Source organism: Prionailurus viverrinus, chromosome E2 (assembly GCF_022837055.1).
Source record: "Prionailurus viverrinus isolate Anna chromosome E2, UM_Priviv_1.0, whole genome shotgun sequence".
NCBI classification, from domain to species: domain Eukaryota; kingdom Metazoa; phylum Chordata; class Mammalia; order Carnivora; family Felidae; genus Prionailurus; species Prionailurus viverrinus.
The window spans coordinates 33,247,253-33,274,801 of NC_062575.1; the positions used below are offsets into that span (position 1 = coordinate 33,247,253).

At 46.5% G+C, this 27,549-nt stretch overlaps 1 long non-coding RNA gene across 3 annotated transcripts in view; it reads left to right on the forward strand.

Moving 5' to 3' along the window:
- The window catches only part of LOC125153127 (uncharacterized), a 558,449-nt gene that overhangs the window by 522,618 nt on the left and 8,282 nt on the right, over window positions 1-27,549 (forward strand). For 2 of the 3 annotated variants that reach the window (XR_007147417.1, XR_007147415.1), the window contains one exon: window positions 13,156-13,312. This is a non-coding gene — a long non-coding RNA (uncharacterized LOC125153127). Of the gene's footprint in view, window positions 1-13,155; window positions 13,313-21,633; window positions 22,260-27,549 lie in introns of those variants that run through there. The other variant, XR_007147418.1, reaches the window with a different exon arrangement.

The window sequence follows — 27,549 nt, forward strand, 5'->3', positions numbered from 1 at the left end:
CGGAAAATACCAGTGTGTAATCCATTGCAAGGGTTAATTTCATGTAATGAAAACCGCGCTTCACTTATGTCAGTTTCGTGTGAGTGCGTGCGTGTGCGCGTGCGCACGCGCGCGCACGTTCGTCTGCAGCCTGAAATACGTTTCTCCCCGTGAGTCGGGGACAGTTAGAGAAAAGCTGACTTTTCTCATTGAAATCCGGTAGCAATTCTTTGAGGTTGGTGCCGCGTCCCCCCATTGTACAGGTGGGGAAACTGAGATTCCAAGACGTTAAATAACCTGCACAAGTTCACACAGCAAGGAAGTGACAAGGCCAAGGTTTGCTGTCCGCGATGGTAACCATGACAACGTCAAGTCTTTACAGCAAGGAAAACGTAAACTCTGTAACTCTCCCCGAGAGCCCGCGTTGGGAAAGCTCCGAGCCCATCTGCTCCTCCAGAAGGCTTGCAACTGTTCTTTTTCATGTTTGTCAGAAGAGTTTGGTAACAAAACCCATTTAATATCAAACTGGAAGACAGCAGAGTGCTCCTTGGCGGTGTAGCATTGTTGATGTCACCTTAATTTATAACATGGCAAATGGTTAGGCAGATGGCATTTAATATATTCCCAGACATAAACATGAGGCTTAAGTTGTATATGGTATATGTTCCTGAGCGTCCATAAACTCTGTAGGGGGTAAGCCCGTCTCTCCTCCCTCCCTTTGTCCACGCCCCCTCCCCCTTCCACACATGACAAGTGTTAACCATTCAGAGACCCGGGCGGGACGTACCAAATGTCCCAACTCATAAGAAGGGTGTCAGAGTGACTTATATGATGGGCTTTCCGGCTCATCCCAAATAGCACTGGCCTCGACTGAGTCACGGATGTCAAAAGGACGTACAAAATGTCCCAACTCATAAGAAGGGTGTCAGAGTGACTTATATGATGGGCTTTCCGGCTCATCCCAAATAGCACTGGCCTCGACTGAGTCACTGATGTCAAAAGGCAAGGCCACCGTTAGTTATATAATAGAAGGGCCCTGGTCTTCAAGTCTAGACCTGCATCTCACAAGTCAAGTAACTGGTTTTTCATCAATAGGCTTTTTTTTTTTTTAGAACAGTTTTAGATTTACCGAAAACAAATGCACAGATAGTATAGGGTGTTCTCATATTACCTCCCCTCCCCCCCAAATACACACTCCCAGCTTCCCCTATGATTAGCACCTGACATTGGTGTGGTACGTTTGTTACAGTGAACGGACCAAAGTCAATACATTATTATTAACCAAAGTCCATTGTTCGTTCAGATTTCCTTAGTTTTTTACCCACTGTTCTTTTTCTATTTCAGAATCCCATCCGGGAGGCCATATTACATTTAGCTGTTGTGTCTCCTTAGACAACTCTTAGCTATGACAGTCTCTCGGACTTTTCTTGTTTTTCTTGACCTTGGCAGTTTTGAGGAATACCAGTCAGATATATTATGGGATGTCCCTCTTTTGGAGTTTGATGTTTTTCTCATGATTGGATTGGGGTCATGGGTTTGGGAGAAGAAAATCAACAGAGGTAAGGTGCCATTTTAATCATATGGTATCAAGGGTGCACACTGTCAAAATGGCTTATTGCTATTGATGTTGACCTGGCCCGGGCAGTGTCTGTCAGGTTTCTCCATGAGACAGTTACTCCTTCCTCCACCCCCGCACTGTCCTCTTTGGAACCAGGTCACGATGTGTAGCCTCCCCTTAAGGAAGGGAGTGTTACGCTCCCCTTCCTTGAGGAATAATTAAGTTAGTATTTCAATTTCAATTTCAACTATTAATTAAATAATTAATTTGGAATTCTTATGCATGGGAAATTTGGCTCTTCCCCTCCGTTTATTAATTTGTTCAATTATTTATTTATATCAGTATGTGTTCATGGATATTTATTTTATACCCTGGGTGGTTATCCAATACGATTTCATTTTTAAAACAATTTTTGGGGGCAGATCGTTTCAGCTTTGACCATTGAGCACTTTCAGTTGGCTTCTATGCCCCCTTGACACATGCCCATCAATGTGCCTCCCTAGAATCAGCCAGTGCTTTAAGAAGCCCTGCTTGCTTGGGGCGCCTGGGTGGCTCAGTCGGTTAGGCATCCAACTTCAACACAGGTCGTGATGTCATGGTCCGTGAGTTCGAGCCAATGGTTCGTGAGTTCGAGGCCCACGTCAGACTCTGTGCTGACAGCTCAGAGCCTGGAGCCTGCTTCAGATTCTGCGTCTTCCTCTCTTTCTGCCCCTCCCTTGCTCATACTCTGTCTCTCTCGCTCTCAAAAATAAACATTTTTTTAAAAAAGAATTCTACATGTATTTTTGATACCAGGTCTTTATCAGATATGTGTTTTATAAAGATTTGCTCCCAACTTGTGGTTTATCTTTTCATTTTTTTAATAGACTCTTTTCCAGAGCAGAAGTTTTTAACTTGAATAACGACAAGCTCGATCAGTATTTCTTTTAGGGATTGTATTTTCTTTACTTTTATTTATTTTGATAGAGAGAGAGAGAAAGGGAGACAGCAAGCATGGGAGAGGGGCAGAGAGAGAGGGAGAGAGAGAATCCCTCGACATGGAGCCTGACAAGGGACTCGCACCCACGATCCATGAGATCATGATCTGAGCTGAAACCAAGAGTTGGACACTTAACCAACTAAGCCACTCAGACACCCCAGGGATTGTATTTTCGGTGCTATATCTAAAAACTTCTTGCTAAAGCTAAGACCACCTAGATTTTCTTCTATGCTATCTTCCAGAAGTTGTACTTTTCAGAATTTTCATATAGATCTGTGGTCCATTTTGGGGTTAAGTTTTGTGAAAGGTGTAAAGTCTGTATTTAAATTAATTTTTTTTTTGCATATGGAAAATGGTTCCAAGCACCATTTGTTGAAAAGATTATTCCGTTTTTTCTCCATTTAATCGCCTTTGCTTTTTTATAAAAGATCTGTTGACTATATGTATGTGGGTCTATTTCTGGGTTCTCTATTCTGTTCCGTTGATCTACGTGTCTTTTCTTTTTCCAGTATCATGCTGTCTGGATTACTGGAGGTTTATAGGAAGCCTTAAAGTGGGGTAGTGTCGGTCTAACTTTGTTTTCCATTTTCAATATTGTGGTGGCTATTTTTTTAAAATTGTTTTTAATGTTTATTTATTTTTGAGAGAGGCAGAGACAGAGTGTGAACAGGGGAGGGGCAGAGAGAGGGAGACACAGAACCCGAAACAGGCTCCAGGCTCTGAGCTACCAGCCCAGAGCCCGACGCGGGCTCAAACTCACAAACCATGAGATCGTGGCCTGAGCCGTAGTCGGACGCCCCTGTGGTGGCTATTTTGAGTCGTCGGCTTTTTCATATAAACTTCAGAATCAGTTTGCCTATGTCCACAAAACAGTGTGCTGGAATTTTGATTGGGATTGTGTCAAATAGCTCGAGTTGGAAAGAACTGACATCTTAACAAAACCGAGTTTTCTAACAGGTAATGTTTTTAATCAGCTTTACATGGGCGTAACTGACATATAATAAACTGTGCATATACTACGAGTACAATTTGGCAAATTTTGATGTATGTATGCATTCCTAAATCCATCACCATGATCAATGAGCAAATTTCTCATCCCCCCCAAGTTTCCTCATATCTGTCTATGATCCTTCCCTTCTGACCTCCTGTCCCCAGACAAAGATATTGTTTCTGTTGCTATAGACGAGTTTGCATTTCCTATGGTTTGATATAACTGGAGTCATACAGCATGTATTCTCTTTAGTCTTATTTATTTCTTTAATTCAGCGTCATTAGTATGAGATTCAGAAATCCTATAGCATGTATCCATAGTTTATTCTTTTCTACTGCTGAACAGTATTCAATTGTGCATATATACCACAATTTGTTTACCCTTTCATCTATTTTTAAAGTTTTTAATGTTTATTTATTTTTGATAGAGAGAGAGAGAGAGAGATACAGAGTGCCAGAGGAAGAGGGGAAGAGAAGGAGGGAGACAGAGAATCCGACGAAGGCTCCAGATTCTGAGCTGTCAGCACAGAGCCCAACGTGTGGCTCGAGCCCATGAACCGTGAGATCATGACCTGAGCCAAAGTTGGGCGCTCAACTGACCAAGCCACCCCGGCGCCCGTACTCATTTATGTATTGATGGACATTGGGTGGCTTGCAGATTTCAGCTCTTACAAATAAAGCTGCTATGAACATTTGTGGACAAGTCTTGATATGGACATAGGCTTTCATTTTTCTCAGGTAAATATCTGGGGGTAGAAGGACTGGACCATCTGATAAACAGAAGTTGACCTTTTTCAGAAATTGCTCCTTCGTGCTCACGGACGCGTTCATTTCTTATAACCCGATTCCGAGGAACATCATGAGATGTTAAAAATCAGCATCTTCAGGGGCGCCTGGGTGGCGCAGTCGGTTAAGCGTCCGACTTCAGCTCAGGTCACGATCTCGCGGTCCGAGAGTTCGAGCCCCGCGTCGGGCTCTGGGCTGATGGCTCGGAGCCTGGAGCCTGCTTCCGATGCTGTGTCTCCCTCTCTCTCTGCCCCTCCCCCGTTTAGGCTCTGTCTCTCTCTGTCCCAAAAATAAATAAACGTTGAAAAAAAAAATTAAAAAAAAAAATCAGCCTCTTCAAGCTGTTCTGCAACTAGAAGAAGGAAGTGGCGGGACACCAGTTGGAAACGCTGGTCTGAGAAGTTGAGAAAGTTCAGGCCCAAGTCAGACGTGCCTTCCACGCAAGTCTTTTCTGCTCTTGGCTGGGAAGGTCTGGTGTTAGGTTCTGAAACGGAAAGGTTTGCTCTCTCGCGCGTGGTTCAGCCCCCTGCCTTCATGCCACAGAGTCATCATTTCGTTAAGTCTCTAGGGTTGTCAGATTGGCTCTGTTCTAAGCTCAATGCCATGCCATTGAAAGTGTTGCTCCAAACAGTGCTTTTGTGAAACTCGGCAAATCTTTCTCTGTCTTTCTAAAGATGTTGGGACTTCTGCGAGTTATGGTCTCTTTGAGGGGAAAAAAGATGCCTTCACTCTTCTTGCGTACGGCTCCTTCTATTGAGTTCTGGGTGTCTTAGCGCCTCTTTCTTGAGCCATTGCTTTTTTTTTCTCCCCCCCCCCCCCTTTCCCCTCTGTCTTTTGGACTGAGGGTTTTTATTCAGCGCTTCTCCTTACCCCTGTGAATCTCATTCACAATAGTTCCCTGATGACAGGTACACATTTTGAGGTCAGTGACATTTCTGTTTCTTTTTTGGTTAAAATGATTTTTATTTATTTATTTTTTTAATCTAGAGAATGTTTCAGTTTCTTTCCAATAAGAGGAATATTTTTTTAAAGTTTAGTTATTTATTTCTGAGAGAGAGACAGCACAAGTTAGGGGGGGAGGGCAGAGAGAGAGAGGGAGAGAGGGAGAATCCCAAGCAGGCTCCGTGCTGTCAGCACAGAGCCCGACGTGGGGCTTCAACCCACGAAACTGAGAGATTATCGCCTGAGCAGAAACCAAGAGTCAGATGCTTAACCAACTTGGCCACGGGAAAATCTGGAAATGGGGTTCCCTGTGGCAGCATCAGTACTCAAGTACTTATGAAGTCAGCACAGGTAGAGACGGGCTCTGGAGGGAGTGCCGTGTGTGATGGGAGTCCTCCCTTCCTCCTTTTAGTCCCGCCTCCCCCTTGTCTCCCTCTCTTTCTTTCTGAAGCAACATCATTCATTTCTTTTAGTCCCCTTTCTGGGGCTGAGTATGGGGCTTTGGAGAACTTTGGGGTAGGAATTGGAAAACTCTACCTAAACGGCCAGACAATAGATATTTTAGTCTTTGTCAGTCATTAGGGAGGTACTTGTATAGCCATTTAAAATGCAACTATTTCAAAATGTGAAAGAACAAAAAAACATTCTTAGCTCTTGGACCAGAAACCAACAGGCCGCTGGCTGGATCTGGCTCCTATAGTTTGCTGACCTTTGCTCTAGCAAATTGGATAAGATCTCTCGATTCTCAAGGAGTTGGAGGAGTTCTCCACAAACATAGGACAGCAAAGAACGGTCTGGAAAATCGACATCCAAATACAGACTGAGCTCACATCAAATCCACCTCTGTCAAATGCCACCTGCCCAAATCTATCTAAAATAAGTTTCTCTGCAAGTGAAGAAGCTACGAATTACTTCCCCACTAATGTGGGCCTGATATGCACAATGGGAAGGTGGTGGCTCGCTAACCAGTCCTCAAATTTCCTCCTAGTTCAGAAAACTCTCCAGCCTCACCTTTCTCCAGTGTGATCGATCCTTGCATTCTGGTGAACCGGTTCAGGTGCGGCCTTTCTTCATCCTCTTCATCCCAATGGCCACATCTTAACGATGAGCCCTCTGTGGCGAGAGGGCACTCCCCACCCCCACATTCCCCTACCCACTCCCGCTTGTGCCAAAGTCAACCCAGTGCCTTCTGCATGGAGGGATTGCCAGAGTATAACCCAGAGACCATGACGAGCAAGAAAGTTGATTTCAGATAACGTATTATGGTAGGCAGACATCAAAGACATCTCATGATTCCCACCTCCTGGTATCCACACCCTTGGATACTCCCCCTCCTCCTCAAGTGTGGCCTAGACCTAATGACTTGCTTCCAAGGTGATGGGTTAGCGCTTTCAAGATGTGGTTGGTTTCAAAAGACTGTAGAGTCGGTCTTGTTGGCCCTCCCTCTCTTACTCTCTGGCTTGCTCAATTTAATGAAGTCAAGTTGTGGGTTGCCCTACGGAGAGGTCTGTGTGGCAAGGAACTGAGGGTAGCTTCTGGCCATCAGCCAGCAAGGAACTGAGATCCCCAGTCTGACCACCTGTGAGGGCCTGAATCCTGCCAACAACCATTGAGCGAACTTGGAAGCAGATCCTTCCCCAGTCCAGCCCTGAGACAACAGCGGCCCAACCAACATATCGATTGCAGTCCCCTGGGAGACCTCAAGCCAAAGGACCCCCGCTAAGCTGTGCCTGAACTCCAGATGCACAGAAATTGCAAGATGATGAGAGTTGTTCCAAATCACTAAGCTCTGAGGTATTTTGTTACGCAGCAATACGTGACTCATACGTAGGTGGACTAAGATTTTCATCCCAGCAATCCCATATTTATTATAATGTATGGGGGGGGGGCTTGAGTTAAATAAGCATTTCATTTTCTTTTTAAATGTACTTAAGTGAAAAAGAATGAGCACAGGTGACAATTAGATGTGGCAACATATGTCAAAAATGACAAAAGTTACTGACGTTTAGGAAGTGCTGCTTTAGCCAATGGCCTTGAATTTATCAGTACCAATAATGAGTCGACACTTAAGACCCTCACACCCTGCTCTCCTCTCCATCATAGATGCTTTGTGCTGGCAAAGCAGGATGAAATTTAGGACAGGTTAGGACCTAAGTGGGATAAAAATAGAATACATATAATGTCTGGGTTCGTGGATTTAATATCTTAAGAGGAGCATCAGAGTTCACTTTCATGAAGCAATTTATACATACGTTGTGTTCTGTACATGAGACTGGAGAGAGAGGCACCTGGGTGGCTCAGTTGGTTGAGCATCTGACTCTTGATTTCAGCTCAGCAATGATCTCATAGTTTGTGGAATCCAGCCCCATACTGGGCTCTGTGCTGAAAGCATGGAGCCTACCCGGGATTCTGTCTCCCTCTCTCTCTCTCTCTCTTTCTGTTTGCCCCTCCCCCACTTGCACTCTGTCTCAAAATTTAAAAAAAAAATAAAACCAACAACTCTTCTTGAGTGGGGGAGGAGCAGAAGGAGAGGGAGAGAGAGAATCTCAAGCAGGCTCTGTGCTAGCCAAGAGCCTGATGTAGGGCTCGAACCCACAAACTGAGATCATGACCTGAGCCAAAATCAAGAGTTGGGTGCTTAACTGACTGAGCCACACACCCCTCAAAATAAACTTTTAAAAAAAGAATAGAGAGACCGTGCAAATGAAGTGGGACTCAGATAAATGTTCAGCGTTCTGGGATGACCTGGGCCATGAAGAGGAGTTAATAGGATTGGAAAAGTCTAGAGAGACTTTGAGGGAGATTCCTTTCAGCCCCGGAGAGTGGGTCAACTTCATACTCATCAGCGTCTGCTATAAATAAGGTGCTGTGCTATGCATACCTCGCATTTGCGGGTGATTGTAGAGGAAAAAAAAAAACATCCTGCTTTGTCTGGGACTGAGAAAGTTTGGGGGATGTGGGGTTTCTGGCGTAAATCTCCAGAAAGCCCCGGAAAACCAGGGTGGTTGGTGGCCCTGTGCAGTGGTCTCTTTCTTCTGGAGCTTTGAGGCAAGAAGGCCACGGGCTAGAATTGTAAGAGCTGTTGTATTAGGCTAAACAATGTCCCCACGGATGTTCACTTAATCCCCAGAACCTTCCTTACATGGCAGGAGTGACTTTGCAGTAGGACTTAGTTATTAAGAGTCTGGAAGTGGTGGGGGTTGAGGAGAGGTTACTCTGGATTCTCCAGGTAGACTCAATCTAATCACCAGGGTCCTCCTCAGAGGAAGGCAGAGGAATCAGAGTGAGAGGAAAAGGGAACTTGACAAGGAAACAGAAGACAGAAGGATGCATGTTATAGACGAAGGAAGGGGCCCCGAGCCAGGGAATGTTGGGTACCACCAGAAGCTGAAAAGGGCCAGGAAACAGATTTTCCCCTGGAGCCTCCAGAAACAACCAGCCCCTGCCAACACCTTGACTTTAATCCAATGAAACTGCTTCCAGACTTCTGACCTCCCACACTGTGAGAAAATAAATGTGTGTTAAGCCACTAAGTTTGTGGTGATGTGTTACAGAGAAAATGGAAAACCAATATGGACATGCATCAGGAAAAGGGCAAGGTGCCATGCGCCCCCTGTAATGACAGCTCCCCCGAGTGGCTTTATTTTATGTCATCTCCACGGGCCATGGGGTGGCCAGATCAATCCATTTCTGGGTTTGTCTGTGAGTGTGTTTCCTGCTGAAATTGGCATTCGGATGGGTGCATTCAGTGAAACAGAGGGCCCTCTGCCTGTGAGCGGGCCTCCTCTGATCTGTTTCGGGTCTGAAAAAGAGCAAAACACCGAGGGAGACGATCCCTTCCCTTTCTGCCTGCCTGACTGAGCTGGGGCCTTGTGGACTGGGACTACCATTGGTTCTCAGGCCCCCAGACTCGGACTGAGTCACAACCCCCATCTCTTCTGGGTCTCCAGCTTACGGACAGATGGTCGGACTGCGGACGGCTCGGCCTCCGTTATCGTGTGCAATTCCTCGCAATAAGCCATTTAATAAATCAATACATCTCTGTCTTTCTCTCTAAGCATTATTTTACATTATTATATAATATACCATAGGCATCATTTACATAATATACAAACATATATATTTATATATTGTGCTCGTGTATATAACTATATATACATAGCTTCTCTGAAGAATCCTGACCTAGAACCCTAGAACACCTAGGGGGTGTCAGGTCCATACCCCCTGACCTAGAACACGTCCGAAAGAAAAGCAGAGCGGTTAAATACTTATTTCCAGAGTGGGAAAAACTCACACATATAAAAAGAATCCATTTTAGTGTGTGGGGAAAATTAAGAGAATTTTCATCTCCCTTCATTCTCTTCACATTTCTATTTTTGGGCATTTATACAAAGTAGATAATACAGGCCTCCGTGTACATAATTTGTAAACAAACAGATAGCGATGGGCATGCGTGTTCATGCATTTTCTTCACCGTGGACGTGTGGTGAAAAGTTTGATGGTGACCGATCTCGAGAGGTAGACTTGGGTTCGCTCAGAGCCACCCCACTTACTGCCTGTTGGATTTGGGGGAGGTTGCAGAACCGCTCCCACCCTCCCCATGCCCATCCGTGAAATGGGATGCCGATCGTGATGCCGATGAGCTCACAAAGTTGGGGGAGCGTTAAAATCGATACTCCCCGGGGAAGAGCTGAGCCTGGGACAAGGTGAGGAAGACGCACCCTCTCAGGGTTGCGAAAGCGCAGGCTGGGCCCCTGACACCCCGTGCTCGAGGGCCTCTCTCGCCTCACCATGCCCCCTGTGGAGTCCCTGGCATGTAGCTGGCACGCAGAAAAGGCTCTGTCACCAGTGGCTGCCGGCATTGACATCCACCCGGTCAGCCCGGGCCCACACTGGGAACCCCCAACCATGACCCCGTCCCAGCAAGCGGCACATGGCGAGAGTCCCACACCCCTGATCCCTGGGACTGAGAGAGGAGCTTGGTCGGTCTTTCTGGAGTAAAGGCTCAACTTCCGCCAAGCCCCGCTCCGGAGGCCAGCTCTCCCCACATCAGGCACACTCTTAAACATCTGTCTGTAGTGTGATTTATTCTCTTTTAAAATGAGGTTTTCAAACAACTCACTATCTTAATTTTAGCAGTTCAGCTCCTTTGTATGCTAACAATACCAAACATGCAAATGAGCTACCACTTTGCTTTCTAGCAAAAATGTTTCTGTGCAAACACTTGATTTTATAACGCACTTTGCAGCTTTCTCCTATAATTAGTTGTTAAATCTATATTTGACTTTGTCTAAATGGTTGCATCGCAAGGCTGTTTTTCTTGCCTCTCCCTTTGGCTAGTTCATCTTACCCCTGCCCACGTACTCTCCTCGAATGGGGGGATGGTTTCCTGGCTAACTTTTAGACTGAAGGCAAAACCCAGAAAACATGCGGGGAGTCAGGGTGCAGGTCACCCGGAGGCCCCGGAAGGCTGCAGGTTGGGTCAGGTGCACACCATGCGTATCTCGTCCTTTTTGGACCAGCCGGTTAACCACGGTGCGTTCTTCTCATGGCAAGAGCAGAAGTACAAGAGGCCAAGGTTAACCACGCAGGTCAGATCCAGCCTGTGCCGGCATCATGTTTTCTAGCATCTGAAACCAAAGGACGCCAAGTGTATTTCCTCCTACGATGAGCTCAAAATAAGTCACACGCCCAGTTCAATAGCAGTAGGTAGGGAAGTGTATTCCTCCGACGGCAATGAGGGTGGGGAAGAGAATGGACATTGTTGAACAATAATCTGGTCTTCCGTGGGTACCAAAAGAACCCCGCAGGAGAATCTGAGAGCTAGCAGGGTTGTTCATTCCCGCGGTAAAGTTTCACGGAGGGCCTGCTTTACACTGGTCACTGCAGATGTGCTAGAGTTTATAGGAGTTTAAACAAAAGACGGCGGGAACCCACCTTACGGTCTAGACGAAGTCACGGAGGCCAACCCCAAGCCCTCTGGTGTCCTCCGATTGTATATTCAATTTTGGAGTCCTCATCAAGGGAAAGAAGGCAAAGGCACGGACACAACTCGGGCATGAAAGCAATGTTTAGTTAGAATAAGAAATCATGCCAAAGATACTAATCTTTAAAAAGCTAACAGATTTGGGGGCACCCGGGTGGCTCAGTCCGTTGAGCGTCTGACTCCTGGTTTCAGCTCAGGTCATGATCTCATGGTTTGTGAGTTTGAGCTCCCACATCAGACTCCATGCTGACAGTGCAGAGCCTGCTCGGGATTCTCTCTCTCTCCTTTTCTCTGCCTCTCTCTCTCTCTCTTTTTTTTCTCTCTCTCTCTGACAATAAATAAGCTTTTAAAACAGCTGACAATTTTTTTAAAAACCCACAACATCCAGAAAAATAATCATATTTTAATTAATTAATTGCCGGAACCCCTCTATAATACTTTTTGCCTGCGATTTTGGCCGTTCAGTCTTTGCCTCTTCCCATGATGACAGCTTTGTAATCTTTTCTGTAGAAAGAATAGAAATATAATTCAGGCTTTGGTCTAGCAGGGTTGGATCAAAATAATAAAACACGATACTTGGGATGCATAAAACATGCACCTTCAGAGAGAGCTGTACTTCCTGAAGGATACAGGTTTGTACTCTCCAAATACAATCGTTCTGATAAATTATATTTCATGGGATTCTCATATAAATCATGGTGGGTTTATAATTATACTGCCAATAAAATGCTGCTTTATTTGGTATATTCTGGCAGGAGAGAGCTTCTATTTTGACTAGGAATTAATGCGAACAGGAATTTCTGCGTCTAATTGGGCACATCTGATGAACGTAGAATTGTTCCGAGCCTAGTTTCTGCCTCCCTGATTTGGAAACCTGTTTCGTCTCTCCTATTCTCTCCCCCCAGTCCTGGGGCCAGGTACCACTGGACACATTCCCCACTCAAGACAGTGTCTGCCTGCACATTCACGTCACAACTCAGTGACTTGACCCAGGGGGCAGAGGCAACATTCCCAAGCCCACACTTACGCTGGAGCCGTAAGCAGTAACTTACTATCCATGGACATTGTGAGCCACACAAATACATCTCACTGACTACAAGCTAAGAGTATCCCCAACTCTTTGTCCTCTTGACCAGCTCCTGGAAATGTCTGTAGCCGCGTGGCTAAGTGTCACAGAAGAGAAACCGGAGTGGAGAGACAATAGTCTTCCCCGACTGAAGTTAAGACACCTGTTTGCAAATTTTACAGAAGCACTTTGTCTCAGTCCGTTCGGGCTGCTATAACAAAGTAGGATGAATCGGGTGGCTTGTCAATAGCATACATTTATCTCTCACAGCTCTGGAGGCTGGGAAGTCCAAGATCAAAGTGTCAGCAGATTCCGTGTCTGTTGAAACCCACCTCCCAGAGGCCATCTTCTAGTGTAACTGCATATGGCGGGAGCTTCCTCGGGCCTCTTTTGGAAGGATACTGATCCCATTCAAAGCTTTCATCGATTAATGCCATCCCCTTGGGGGGCAGAGCTTACTATATAAACTTCGGGGAGGCACAAACATTTCAATCTACAGCACCTGTGACACCCTAAACCCACTGTTAAGTCCCCTCTCCCGACCCTGGCAGGAACCCGTGCTAGTGAGGGACCCTGATATTCAAGCTCCAGGAACTTCATGATGATCCAACCCCCCTTGAGATCTCTCAGCACAGACTGCCACCCTAAGGTAGCCTCACACCCAGGTGGCATGGCTCCGGGAAGGAACCACTTCCATAGTGGGTACCAGGAACCACAAGAAAGTATCCAAAGCCTACTTTCCCTTTATGGATTGTATCCTAAACTAAGTGACATATCCTGAGTCCCTATCCTCTGTCTATCTGTCTCTCTCCGCTTCTAACCACTAACCTCCTAATTTATTCTCCCTTTGGCTTCCATTCGCCCTCTAGATTTGGCTGCGCCATCCAGGGGCTCATGGAGGAAAGACCACCCAGCTTGGAACCCCAGGACCTGCCCCAGACGGAGCTCTCCCAGGGACTTTGGGAACTTCTTCCCAGATGAGACACTACAGGTTCCCGGCATATGAAAAAACGCTCAAGCTCGCAGGTAATCAGGAAAATGCGCTTTGAGAACCACAGTGAGCTATCATCTTGGTCTCATAAGATTGACAGAAATTGAAAAGATTGGTAGTCCCAACGGTTGGCATAGTTTCTGGTAAATGGGTGCCATTACGCGATATTTTTGTATTTCCCCTATTGGACTATCTGGCAAAATTTGTAATGTGCATACCCACTGAACGATGAATGTTCCCAAGAGTATTTTACAGAAATATACTGCAGTCTGGTCAAAGATACAGTATGAGGACTTTTTAAAATTGCAACATTAGAATAATGAAAAATTGGAGGCAGCATAAATATCCACCGATTGGGAAACAGGTTGCATACATTACAGTTTATCCGTCCTATGAAACAGTCGGCAACTATTTTTTTTAACTGATGGTTCTGACATAGAAATATCCCCAGAACATATTAATATGTGAGAAAATCGAGTCAAAGAACCATGCGTATGATGTGGTCCCATTTTTTCATGGACTAAAAAAATTTGAACACATCAAATAACCTCTTGGGGTCTCAGTCTCCTCCTTTGGAGAGAATTCCTCCTACCTCTCAGGGGCTGGTAACTTAAAAGTGGCTTTGGATGTAAAAGAATCCTATAAACTGTAAAGTTCTATATAACTCACCATTTAAAATGTATCATGTAAGAGGGAAAAATCAGTTGTGGGCATCCTATAGGTATTTCTCTAATTCCTGACATCTCCTAGTGTCTATGAAAGAGGTTTTTTTTTAATTTTTTTTAACGTTTATTTATTTTTGAGACAGGGAGAGACAGAGCATGAACGGGGGAGGGTCAGAGAGAGGGAGACACAGAATCTGAAACAGGCTCCAGGCTCTGAGCTGTCAGCACAGAGCCCGACGCGGGGCTCAAACTCACGGACCGTGAGATCATGACCTAAGCCGAAGTCGGCTGCTCAACCGACTGAGCCACCCAGGCGCCCCATATGAAAGAGTTTTTACAAAATAAATTGTTCTGCGCTCCGTGGGGGGCTGACTGACATGGGACACAGGTGGCTTAGAGCATACTTAGCGACGTGCTGGGCACACAGTAGGCATTCAAAGCATACTTGTGGAATGAAGGACTCAAAACACACACTAGAACAAGGAACGCCAGGGCAGACTGGGTTAACCCACAAGACGGTGCTGGTCTTGGAGGTCTGGGTTCATGCCAGAATCACGGTCATGACTCCAGAACCACGAGGTTCACTTTGACGGAGTCCTGCACCATTATATACGTGCTCATCAGGGTGAAATATTAAAAGAAAATAACAGAATACCAAAACGGAATGTGCACGAATGTACACTATGATTACAACGAGGAAGTACAATATTTTTAGACAAGAATCCCGAGAGGCAAACAGAAAATTGGAAACAGTTGGTTTGCTTAGTGAGGTGATATTAGGAGTTAAAAAAAATTTTTTTTTTAATCCTAGGAAGGTTATAATGTTTTGGACACAATCTACTCACCTAAATTTCCTTTAAAGCTTCACAGCTGTGCATTAGCAAAGGAACAGACGTTCATCATAGACAATGAAGAAACTCGGGAAAAATTGGGAGGACAAGAGAAATTCACCCCCAGAGCTGTGCCCAAACACCAAGCGTGGTTAACAGGTTGTGTCTCTCACTGAGGTCTTACTACATTGTTTTTTATATTTTGGGGGCAGATATTTTATATATTTGAGTCTTATACGTACCATCCCCACGCCCCACACCATGTGTCCCCCAAATGCTGAAGAGTTTGTTTTGGAGCCATTGAATACTGGTTCAGTCACTTACCTACTCTACTGTATATCTCGGGCAAAGTTCTTACTCTCTCTGACCTTCAGGGTTTTCATTTATAAAATGAGGATATCCTTAGGGCACGCTTTATAAGTGAATTTCTTCATGTGAATTTGGAGTGATTTTGGAATAAAGAATAAATGAATCAAGGACGGGAACTCGATCTGGTCCGGGAGATCAGGGAAGGCTTCCCAGAGGAAGTGGCATTTCTGGGATCTGAAGGCTGAGCAGGAGTTTACCAGCCAGAGAAAGGGACAGGAGACTAAGGGGAGGATGAGAGAAGGGAGGGGTCATTCTAGCTAAAGGGAACAGCTTATGTACAAATGCATATTGGGAGTCAGAGACAGAAGGGACTCAAAAGGAGGTCAGGGAGAAATGGGACCAGGGAACAAAGGGTGGTGTAATACAGAGAGACCAGGGAAGTCAACAAGGGCCAGATGAGGCAGGGCCTTGAAGCCCACTGGGCTTGGCCCTAGAGAACACCGAGGGACCATAAGAAGGTTTTAAGGAAAGAAAGATCTGGGCGGACTTGTATATTTAGCACTCCACCTACAGTATGGGGCATGAACTGGGGAGTATGGGCAGAGTGGAAATGGGGAGACCTCATCAGAACCTATTGTCCCAGGAGCCCCTGGGTGGCTCAGTCAGTTGAGCGTCCGACTTTTGATTTCAACTCAGGTCGTGATCTCACGGTTCGTGAGTTTGATCCCCGCATCAGGCTCTGCGCTGACAGTGTGGAGCCTGCTTGGGATTCTCTCTCTCCTTCTCTCTCTGCCCCTCTCCCTCCTCTTTCCTTCTCTCAATTTATAAATAAACTTGAAAGAAGAAGAAGAAGAAGAAGAAGCTATTTTCCTGATCGTGACAAGAATGGCTGAAGCCACGTGTCTGCCCTCCACGAGTCAGTAGATACCTGAACTTATTTTGTGGCTGCTTGCTGCCTGGCTCTTTGCTTCCAGCGTGTCTCAAGATGCGCCTCGTTCATCCTCCCATCGAGTGTGCAGTGTCCCGTGAGCTGGATCGAGAGAGTCCGGGGCGAGTTTCCGCCAAACCCGAGAAAGGTAGAAACGCTACTGTGGACAAGAGAAGGTTGACCTGCAGGCTTGCAGCAAGCGCCCGAGGTTTATATTCCAGACCACCAGCCACTATAATTATACATTAGCGGGCCTCCGAAAGGCACAATATCGATGCTCGCAGCCAGGGTCCCTGTTATAAAGGCCCTGCTCTTGGTTGTTATTAACTATACTGTACGAAGCCTCATAAACACCTTTTTACACATACAGTGCAACCTTTCAATACAACAATCAAATGCTTTTCAACAAATTACAGTCTCCTAGAAAAGGGACCCCTTGATTGCTTCCCAGAAAGAGGTGGAAGGAAACTTTAGACAGAACTCGTTCGAAGCCTGATGTCGAGAACCGTGTTTGCTTTGGGCTGGAAATGCTAGCCTGGAGTTCAGGCCTTGCACAGCTCTGGGGAAATCAGTGCCAATTAACCCAAGCCTGGCCAGAGAAGAAATGAGACCACAGGAATCATCTAACCAACCCGATCTACTTTAACGGATGAGCATAATGAGAGGAGACAAGAGCGGCCACTGTCTCGGGTCACGGGGGATCTCAGAGGGGGAACCGGGGCAGGGATTTCAGACCCCACTGCTGACATCGTCCCTGGGCACAGCTGACCGGTGGTGTTCAGATCCGTCCTTGAGTTAACTCTGTTAGTTCAGAATCTGGCATCTTGTAATTAGAATGTTGAGTCTTTGTCCCCAGGACCTTCTCTTGTCCGTCAGACTTTCTCTGACACCCCCAGCTGAGCAAATTTTTCTCCTCTGATAAAAATGGATCTTTAGATTTCATTGACCAGTCAAATGTACAGACCCAGGGTTGCAAACTCTTGATTTTGCCAACTGAGGACATCGGAGAAAACAAGCTGAAAGGACAGGGACCCGGGATTACATGCAATTTGCAATCACCAATTTTTGTACACTGAAAATGCATTATTGTTGACAGAGAAGGAGATAAAAAGGAAAGACAGGAAGAGAGAGGTAAACACAGAAACTACATGAGCACGTACGCGAGGTGGGTGGGGGTGCCGTTTGCCTGCAAAAGGGCAAGAAGAGAATTTCCCGAGAAAGATGGAAATATTCTCTATCTTGACTGAGGCGGTGGTGATAAGAATATATCCGTTTGTAGCGGGGCCCGGGTGGCTCCGTCGGTTGGACGGCCGGCTCTTGGTTTCGCCTCAGCTCGTGATCTCACGGTTTGTGAGTTCAAGCCCTGTGTCAGGCTCCGCACTGACGGTGCAAAACCTGCTTGGGATTCTGTCGCTCTCTCTCTCTCTCAAAATAAATAAATAAACTTAAAAACAAAGAATATACCCATTCGTCAAAAATCCTTGCTGTTCATTCGATGTTCTTTCTGATGCAAAAGCAAAAACAAGACAAACATAAAGGGGAAAAAACCCGTATTCTGATCAGACGTATCCTTCTTGGACCCAGAGTTGACTCAGAGTCTGGAGCTGGGCTGAAGGCCATGGAAAAGGATGAATGCAAGGATGGTTCCCTAATGTAGCTTCACCCCTGGGCCCGCCCCACCCATATTCCACCCAAGACAATGCTGTGCCAGCAGGCGTTTCCACTCGGAGTCCCTGACAGAAACCAACTGAGGGCCGAACCAAGAAATTCCTCTCTCTTTGCTTCGGGAAGGCCTTGGCGAAGAGGCATGACCACTTTTGGCTGCCGTGTCCTCGCCTGAGCGTTGAGAAAATGGGACTCCCTAAAGCATGTCCTGAGAACTCGGGCCCTGACAAGGTCAAGACGAGCCACGCAGAGCCATCAGGGCTGGTCGTTTCAGCTCCAACATTGCTCCTGGGCTTGCAAAACAACGCGAAGCTTCAAGGGAGGTGACGGAGTGCTGACTTACGCCTCAGAGAGACCTGCGAGTGGCTTCCGGCCCTGCCATGTGCGGGGTGTGTGACGTGGGAAAAGGAACTTCGTCTTGATGAGGCACCGTGCCTTCCGCTGCAAAGTGGGGGTCACAGCAGCCACCTTGATGGAGATGCTGCCAGGATGGGAGAAGGGTCACGTAGGCAGAAAGTTGTCGGCTCCGTGTCGGGCACCTAGTGGGTTCGGATACGGAGCTAGATATTATTATAACTTCTAGATATTTCCTTGTGCTTCCTGGCAGCCAGCAGGAATAGGAGCAATGGCACAAGGTCGGACGCCATTCTTGGAAGCTCGGTTTCCTTGACTCGAGAGCAGGGAGGGTAAAATGCGGTGATACGTGTGGGATGCTGACCTCCATGCCTGGCACGTAGTAGGCGCCCACTAAGTGATAGCCACGGCCGTAACCGCGTCCGTAGATACGGCTTGGGCCAAATGGGGCTGTGGGGGGGGGTCCCCCGGGACAGCCATCATGTCACCGGGTCACCGTCGTGTCGGTCAACACACATTTGCCTGAAGTTTTTCCAAGGGTTAAACGGGGAGGACTGGAGCCCTAAGGCCAAGACAGGCTGTACACTCAGACTTCTGGTTTTTTAGTCTTTCTGTTGGCAGGAACCCTGGTCTGCTGGTTTGCGGCCGCGCTCCCATGCCAGGAGAAGCGTCAAGCAGGTAACAGGTGCTCAGCAAATATTCGTTGAATGAGTGAAAGAACCAGGTCCCAAATAAAGGAATGCATGAGAGCCGTGTATCTGACGCCTTTTGAGGTCTTACTCTGCCAAGGATGGGTCTCTCTACGCACCCGACTAAAGCAGCGAAGCAGATGTAACATTGTAGAGAGATTCTCCGGCGAATGGCCGCAGTTTCAAATCCGGGCCCAGCCTTGCTTTCCTTAGAGATCGAGTCCCTCTGGTTTGGGTTTTTGGCGGTCGGACAGCAGTCCGTGCTGTCTCTCTGTGATCCCCGGCTTACTTCACGCTGATCATGTCCCAGGATCGGTGTTCTCCAAATGATGGAAAAGGGGGTTACAACCTGGTTAGTAGTGCCCCGCCCCCCGCGCTTAAACCAGAACGTGAAATTAAGCTCACGATGATCGGCAAAAACAGGCTTGCAACATCGCAGGAAAACAAACCGAAGCCAAACAACTGACAAAAATCAAAATCAAAACTAGCGAGCATTTCTGGCGTTCCAGGACTCTTTCTTATTTACACTTGGGTTTTAAAACTCCACGAGACAACAGGAATACTCTAATTGGGGCCTGGGAGGAGGTACAGAAGGGCCCGTCGCTAGTAAAACCGAAAGCATTTATTTATTATTTAATTTGTTTGCCCAGGAGACTTCGCTCCTGATGCAACATCTGGTTTTCATTGTAGCCCAACTTTTACCTAATTGTACAGCTGGGGAGATTAAGGCACGAGGGGTCACAGGCCGAGCCCAGCCAGGACCCAACCCCCTATGAGAGCTTTGCTCCTCGCTTCAGGGTAGAGACCACACTCCTTGCCCCTGGTCCTCCGGTGGAGACCTATAAATAAGAAAGGAATTAGTCTTTCAAGTCCCCACTCTCCCTCCTTCTGATTCTCATTAATGGTGGGGCTGGGGGTTGGAGGCGGAGGAGGGGTCCGGGGCGATGGACCCTGCAGGCGGAAGGGGCAGCGGCCACAGAGCTTCCAGACCACAGGCAAGGAAGGGGTGGGGGTGCAGCGCGGACGGAAGCCGCTCTTCCGGGGGTCCTTTGTCAAAGGCGGCCCCTCCGAGCCAAAGTGGCTGGCACCGGGCAGGCGGAATCCGTTTCTCAGCCCCGAGAGTAATAAACAAGAAATAGATTTCAGTGTAACATCAAGAGGCTGGAATGGAAAAAGAATAAACTCGACCCGGAGTGGAAACTGCCACCAAGGCGCAAAAGGAACCTTTCTTCCTGAATTCGACTCCCGTCTTTACCACTTCCACTGTGACCTTGGGCCGGTGGCTTAACCTCTCTGAGCCTCAGCGCCCTGATCTCACGGAGTTCTCATGATTAAATGAGACAATCTGCGAAAAGTATGTACTAGAAATAGATGATGCTTAGTAAGCACTTACAGAAAGGTACTAAAGCCAGTCTAAAAACATCACTCAAGACAGCACACTTTATTCTCGGTGCCTTTAAAGAAGTGAGGTCACCCTCAGGGTTACCTGGAGAGTGTCGGGCAATAAACAAGGGCTGAACAAGGTTCAGAGGGCTGGTTTGAGCCTCACGCCATGCCAGCCGTGGGGAAGGGAAGGAGTTGGTGACACAGGCTCACGAAGATATATAATAACAATCAAGGAGTTTAAAATCCGTCTAGTGAGACAGAAAGTGTACTCACGGACCCATCCAGTAATAATCCGGGGCTGAGTGCTTGCTATACAGCCCAAAGAAAAGCAACCCAAATCACACTCAGAAATCAGTCAGGGCTCAGGGCGCCTGGGTGGCTCGGTCAGTTAAGTGTGGGACTTCAGCTCAGGCCATGATCTCGCAGTTCGTGAGTTTGAGCCCCGCATCGGGCTCTGTGTTGACAGCTAGGAGCCTGGAGCCTGCTCCGGATTCTGTGTCTCCCTCTCGCTCTGTCCCTCCCAGCTCTTTCTCTCAAGAATATATAAACATTAAAAAAAATTAAAATAAAAAAGAATCAGGGATCTGATTGTGGGGGGGGGGGAATCACTTCAAAGAGGAAGTCAGACTGGATCTGGTTGGGTTTTTTTGTTTTTGTTTTTGTTTTAATGTTAATTTTGGAGAGAGAGAGAGAGAGAGAGAGCACTCCAGGTGGGGGGTGGGAAGTGCAGAGAGAAAGGGAGACAGAGGATCTGAAGAAGGCTCTGTGCTGACAGCAGAGACCCGATGCAGGGTTTGAATCCATGAGCCCTGAGATCATGACCTGAGCTTAACTGACTGAGCCACTCGGGCGCCCCAGACTGGATCTGGTTTTGAAGGATGGGTAGGAGTTAGAGAGGCAGTGGGGCCCCAGTAGAGCTTGTCCCGGCATAAACAATAGCATAGTGATGGATTTGGGTGAACTTGGGCCAGAGATGGTGTCGATGAGGGCAGCCTGAATGGAGAAATTGTAGGCCGATGGGGCACAGAGAGCAGAGGGCTATATTTTGGGTGGTCCTGAAATTCAGGCCAATGTGTGTATCTCCTAGGGCAACGGGCTGCTAGCTCTGGGCTACTAGGCCAAGAAGGGGGTGGGGATTCAAGAGTATTTGAGGAATCTGACACACACAGGCAACACGGACAGGATAAAGACTTAACACTGGATGCACGTGAGTTCTTCTGGCATTCCCGCCTCACTAACTCCCAGCTCGTGAGTCTCTGAGTCAGGGGATTTCGCTTCTTGATGGGTCTAAAATCGCGTTTCCTGTGTCTGCATTTCTTACACGCCCCACCAGCCTTGGTTGGGGTGCACCGCGATGTATCCGTCCTGGCATCGTGGCATCTAGGCCAGGGGTAACCTAGATTCCATGTGGCCCAAGGCAGCTCTGAGGGCCCCACCTGGTTCATTCACCAAAGTGAGAAAGTGCAAAGTGAGAAAATCAGATGGGGAACCAGATCGCCCGTTCAGCTGACACACACTTCTCCTGTTTAGATTACAGATTTGAGCACGGAAGGACAAGACGAAGCCTGGGAGGGAGACGTTCATTCCGGACCCTCAGAGAAAGTATATATAAAGAGCCTGAATACTTTATGTGTCGGGGCCTGCCATTCTTCAGGCTTTGGGATAACTTTGCGTTTCTTGTTCAGATGCTTTCTGGATTGGCGGGATAGAAAACGCACCCAATTTGGAGGGGAGCAGACACCGCTTAGGATCCTTATTCTACTGGGGCAGGTCACCGAACTTCTCTGCCTCTCGTTTTCCTTGTCTATAAGATGAAAAACCTTCGTTTCAAGTGTCACATTGAATCATGAGTGCTAAGGCACCTTGAAAAAGGATTCCTGAGTGTATGATGAGTGTCTGCTCTATGCTGAGCATTGTGCAAGTAGCTGGGGGGAGGGGAGATGAAGTTGAAGAATTAAGACACGCTGATGGCACATTTCCCAAAGCACACTCTACACAGAACCAAGTCAAGAGATATCACCTGAACACATGGGTCCTATGGGCGCATAATGTGTGATGTGCCACATAAACAGAATTCCTCACTGCAAGCCTTCTCAAAACATGTGATAGGTCATGTATACTGGGGATATTGAAGGGAGGTAAAGTGTTTCTCCTCTCTCTCAGGGTGCTTGAAAAGTATGACGGAAAGGGGATACTCACTTTCTGTCCTGGGCGGTGAGATGCTTCTGAGTTGGAGCCACTGACCTTGCCCAGAGCAGCAGCAAAGGAAACCTCTGTCTTTGCTGACAGGCCTCGGTTTCCAACCCTTGTTAACCTAGTGACATTTATATCGAGTGACATACAAATATTTCAAATACAAATAAATGTTAATTCAATTTAACTTGTAAAAAAGGAAGCCATATGATACTTTTTTTTTTTCCAAATCATGATTTTTTAAAAATTTGATATGCAGCAGGAAGGGTGAAAATGGCATTTGAAGACTTGATGGTATAGGGAAAGACATTTCTGAGTGGGTCTTTCTTATTTTTCATTTCCTGTTTGTATCTTAACCCTGCCTCCCACCTGTGCAAACCCACCACTCTTACCAGGAACGGTCAACATAACCATCAGCGACATTTTCAGTCCATCTTGATCCAAAGGCAAGTCAACCATCAATGGGATCACACGGACCAGTTCTCCTCTTCCAATAAGTTATGCTGCAGGTTTAGCTGAAGGTTTCACTTCTAAGTCCAGCTCCCAAGTCCTGGGAGCTTGATCTAATTTGCCATTAATCCACCTGGTTTCTACATCACTGCATAAGAGAAAAATCAGCATCTCTGGGTGGCCCAGATCGAGACTGGGATTTCTCCCCCTTCCCCATCTTAAACAATGACCAAGGGTAAGGGCGAGTTCCAGCCTTAAATATTTGATGACGTTCAGCTCCAAGAGGGGAAAGGTTGAGCCATTTTCAACCTTGTTCCCAGAAGGGAAATGGGCATTATTAAACACATCCATTACGGTGGACGTACGAGGTGTGAGTTTCATGACCCTGGAAGAGAAGGCCTCTGAGACTTCTAGGAGACCAATGTGTGGAAGTCTTACTGGGGTCATCTGGTCTTGTCCCTTCTTCATATCTTTCAGCTCGCTTGAAAGTAGTCTAGAGAATTGAGATAAATGCACAGAGAATGTATTTCCACTGCCCTTTACAAATGGAGTACCTTGAAGCAAGACCTTACCCAATCAAAAACATCCTCACCAGCCAGCACATCTTAAGAAGTCAGCATTGAAGGTGGTTCCTAAGAAAGCAAATCTGTGTACAGGTTGAACTCTCTTCCCATTAGAATGAGGAAGAAGTTTCTCGTCTACCAGGATCTTGTCTCACTCTCAGCTCATGCTTGCTCCCTGCCCTGTTGCCTAAACCCTGTATCTCAGCCTCTTAAACATGACTTGGCCACATAGCAGGCTCTTACCAAGTACTGGCTGATTCTTTGGGACTATCAACCACATGTCTCAGATGGAAGTGATGCTGGTTTAAGAGTATCATACTTTTTTGTTTCAAGCAATAGAACTCAGCCAGGAGAAACAAACTAAGGAACCATCTCGTTCGTTTGCAAACCATTTTCTCCATTACATACTCCATCACATTGATATGTTACCTACCTTCACCTCTCAATGTTGTTTAAAAATTTTCCAGAAACACGTGTACACGTGTATTACACACACACACACACACACACACACACACACACACCATCCTGTTTGTTTGCCTGTGCAAACAAAACTAAAGAATTTAGTTCTCTGATGCTGACTCTCAGACCAGACATGAGAAGCATAACATGTAGGTACTAGGGTCTAATCATAGAAGGTGAAAGAAATCTGTACTCTTAACTTTGAGGATTCACCCTGCGTAGGGAAAAGTGTCAAGCACTGTAGAAAGAGAAAATGCTAAATCTGCCCTTCAGATAATACATCTCTGCTTAGGGAAGTGGAGATTGGGGGGCAAACACATTGAATCACTCCTTCTTTCATTATTTTTGACATTGATTTGTCATTAGGAAAATTTATTAGGCTCCAGATTAAATTGATTTGAAGAATCATTAATTCATGGGATGAAGCCAGAGCCATTTGGCCTGCCCATGCTAAAATGAGGCAGTATTGATAAAACAAAGGGGAAAATATCAGAGCTGTTTAAAATCCACTTTTTCCTACCTGGAGGAATATTTTGGACATTATTTCATGGGAGGATATTCTAATAGTCAACCTCAGTCAACTTTTTTTTTGCCAGAAAAAGATGTTTCTAATACGTAGAGCAGAGGGATAGATGGGTCTTAATTTCAGAGAGGTTATTAAAGAAAAAGAAATCTACCAATTTACCTATTTGCTCAAAATAGGGATTAAAACGCAGGTCTCCCAGAGAACCAGAATCCAACTCATCTATACCCCAGCGCTGCCCCTTCCCAGATAACCTCCCCCTTCCCCACCATAATGGCTTGCAGTGAAGTCGGGGGTAACTACCTCGTTTAAAGAAGCTTATCATAATGTAAGGCAGGACTATTGTTTGCCTGATTCCCTCTCCGACCCCTTAAACATGACTCTGGAATATGTGTAGCTGAGGAACATATCATAAAGCACACGTTTCCCTACCTCTTCTCTTCTGCTGTATTTTCAAAACAAAAATAAGAATAATATCCACCACGCCAATCATTGTATTAATCAGGACCTCTGTTTGCAAATGATGAAAAAGACTTAAGAAGGGAGTTTTTTGGTTCACGTGGCAGAACAGTCCAGGGTGCAATGGGCTTGGACAGGGCTGGAAGCAGGTGGTCAGATGATGTCTTCAGAACACTGTTCCCTGCCCCCCCACCCCCTCCCCCGCCGCTCCTCTCTCACTCCCTTCCCCTTCCTACTACTCTCCATCCCTCCTTCCCTCCCTCCCTCCCTCCCTCCCTCCCTCCCTCCACTTCTTGGCTCAGGCAGTCTCTGCCCATGTGCAAGCCTGCATTAACTCTGAATTTGCATCCCCTTTATAACTAGCAGTCTCCGTGGAAAATGGCTTTTCTATTCCAAGAGTCCCAACAAAAATCCATGAATTGAGTCTCTTTGTCTTGGGAGGGAACCTTTAATCTCTCCTTTACTCACTCATCGATTCAATTCTCTTCTCGTCCATCCACCCATCTCTATCCCACCGTTTATCCATGTGCTCCATTTTGGGGCTCAGACAGAGCCCTTGCCCTCAACCAACCTGCCCTTTGGAGCTAGTCCGTTCTTGCTGTCACTCAGAGAACACAGCCCACAAGCACAGCTGTTGCGAGCACCCATCCTTGGGGCATCATGAAAATGGACATGGCCACTTATTACTTCTCTGGACGTTCCTCAAAATGGCTTCCCAGCCACATGCAGAAAGGCCCGGAAGACAGGCATTGGCTCTAAGAAAGGGTGAAGAGGTTGGAGAGCTAAGTTTACAATCAACTTTACCACTCTTTGGCACAACGACACTTGGAATCCTCTGGAGCACAGAGAAGCAGCCAAGGGAGAGTGCAGTGTAGCCCTGGAGTGTTGCATGGGGCACTGGAGCTGTGTGAGGGGAAGGCCCAAAGAAGAGTGGGAGACAAAATGTCTGGAGAACAAATAGGAAGAACTACTACATCCCACACTCACATACACACACTTTGGAATTTAACTACGCCGAAGACTCACCCCAGGCTTCACTGAAGCTCTGCCTGCATTTCAGTGCATGCGAGTGTGTGTCTTGTGTATTCTTCCAGAAGTTGGGAGACTCTGGGAGAAGAAGCCAAGAGAGGCCCAGGCTGAAGGTATGCAAACAAGAGTGCAGTCTCTGAGTGATTACAGGATGTCTATTCCACAACTTATGCCTCCTCCTTTTTTTAAAGTTAATTTATTTATTTTGAGAGAGAGAGAGAGAGAGAGAGAATGCACATACATGCACATGAGTGAGTGGGACAGGGGCAGAGAGAGAGAGAGAGAGGAAGAAAGAGAGAATCCCAAGCAGGATCCATGCTGTCAGCACAGAGCCGAACAAGGGGCTCGATTCGGATTGTAAGATCATGACCTGAGCCAAAATCAAGAGTCAGATGCTTAAATAACCGAGCCACCCAGGCGCCACGCAAATCTGCCTCCTCCTTGAAGCCTCACTGGGTCCTTCCAGCCTCTTGAGAGCTATACTAGCCTGGATGCCTTAGCACCTGATCTGGCCTCTCTTCAATGTTCTTTTACTACATTTGGGGGATTTGTTTAGGGGAAGGTCTAACATGGAGGGCACTCACTGAATCTTTCCATCAGTGTATCCTTGAGACTTCTGACTTAGGAAAGATTCACAGAACCGCAGACACCATCACAAGCGCACACGACTCCAGAACTTTCGCACCACCTTTCACACTGATTACATTGTTAGCAAATATCTGCATACGTTGAAAATCCCCAGCCATCAAGCATTGACTGGGCACCGCATTGAATGAACTTTATTGTACCTTTTCCTGTTTAATCCACCAGGCAATCGTGCAAGAATAAATATGATTATTCTCACTTGACAAAGTATCAGGAAAGGTTAAACAACTTGCCCAAGGTCACCTATCTCATGAGTAGCAAAGCCAAGTTCAGACCTGATCACTCTGCTCTCTCCAAAAATATTAACTCAAAGCTTTTGACATAGGGCACTGAGGAAATACTTGGCTGAATGGATGGATGGATGGATGGATGAGTTATGGAATTAATAAACAATTTCACCACACGTGTACCACTTCAGTGTCTCCTCCTGTGCTCCTGATTGACGCATAGGTAATTTCAGAGGATTAGAAATTAGGGAACTCATGACTCTAGCCAACTGTCCCATCCCATTCTGTCTCTTAGGAGCAATTGACGCACTGAGTCCTGGACGTAGATCCTAGGCTGAGCCTCATGGATCTCAGTCGGGTTCATTAATGCCATCGCGGTTCAAAGACAGTCAATACTCTAGCCGCTGCCTCCGATCAGACTGCATGGAAAAAAAGGAATGCAGCTTCTTCCTGTGTTTTGCCCAAGCACAGTATGTTGTGTGGGTAATTTCTGGTCTGGCCAGTAAAAACCTCCGGGAGCCTTCCTTTAGGTCTTTAATTATGAACTGTAGGGGACACCACAAAATAAATACTTAAAATGTCTAGACAACCAGTCATCAGAGTAGGATAATTAACTTCAAACATTCTAAATTGTTGGAGGAGTCGTTATTCACCTTCTGTAGTTCCTTTCTATATCCTTCCCCGGCCAATATGTTTGTAGCAGCGAGGCTGGGGGACCGGCTGAAATCTTCTCCTGATACAAAGCAGCCTCTTTTCCCCAGCTCTTAAATGACAAGTCACAAAATGGCCAGAGAACATACAATAAAGGAACATAAACTGAGACCATTAGTTTTTCCAAGGAAGGAAAAATCTCACCACTTTTTAATTATATCGAAACGCAAGACAGCACCGAGAC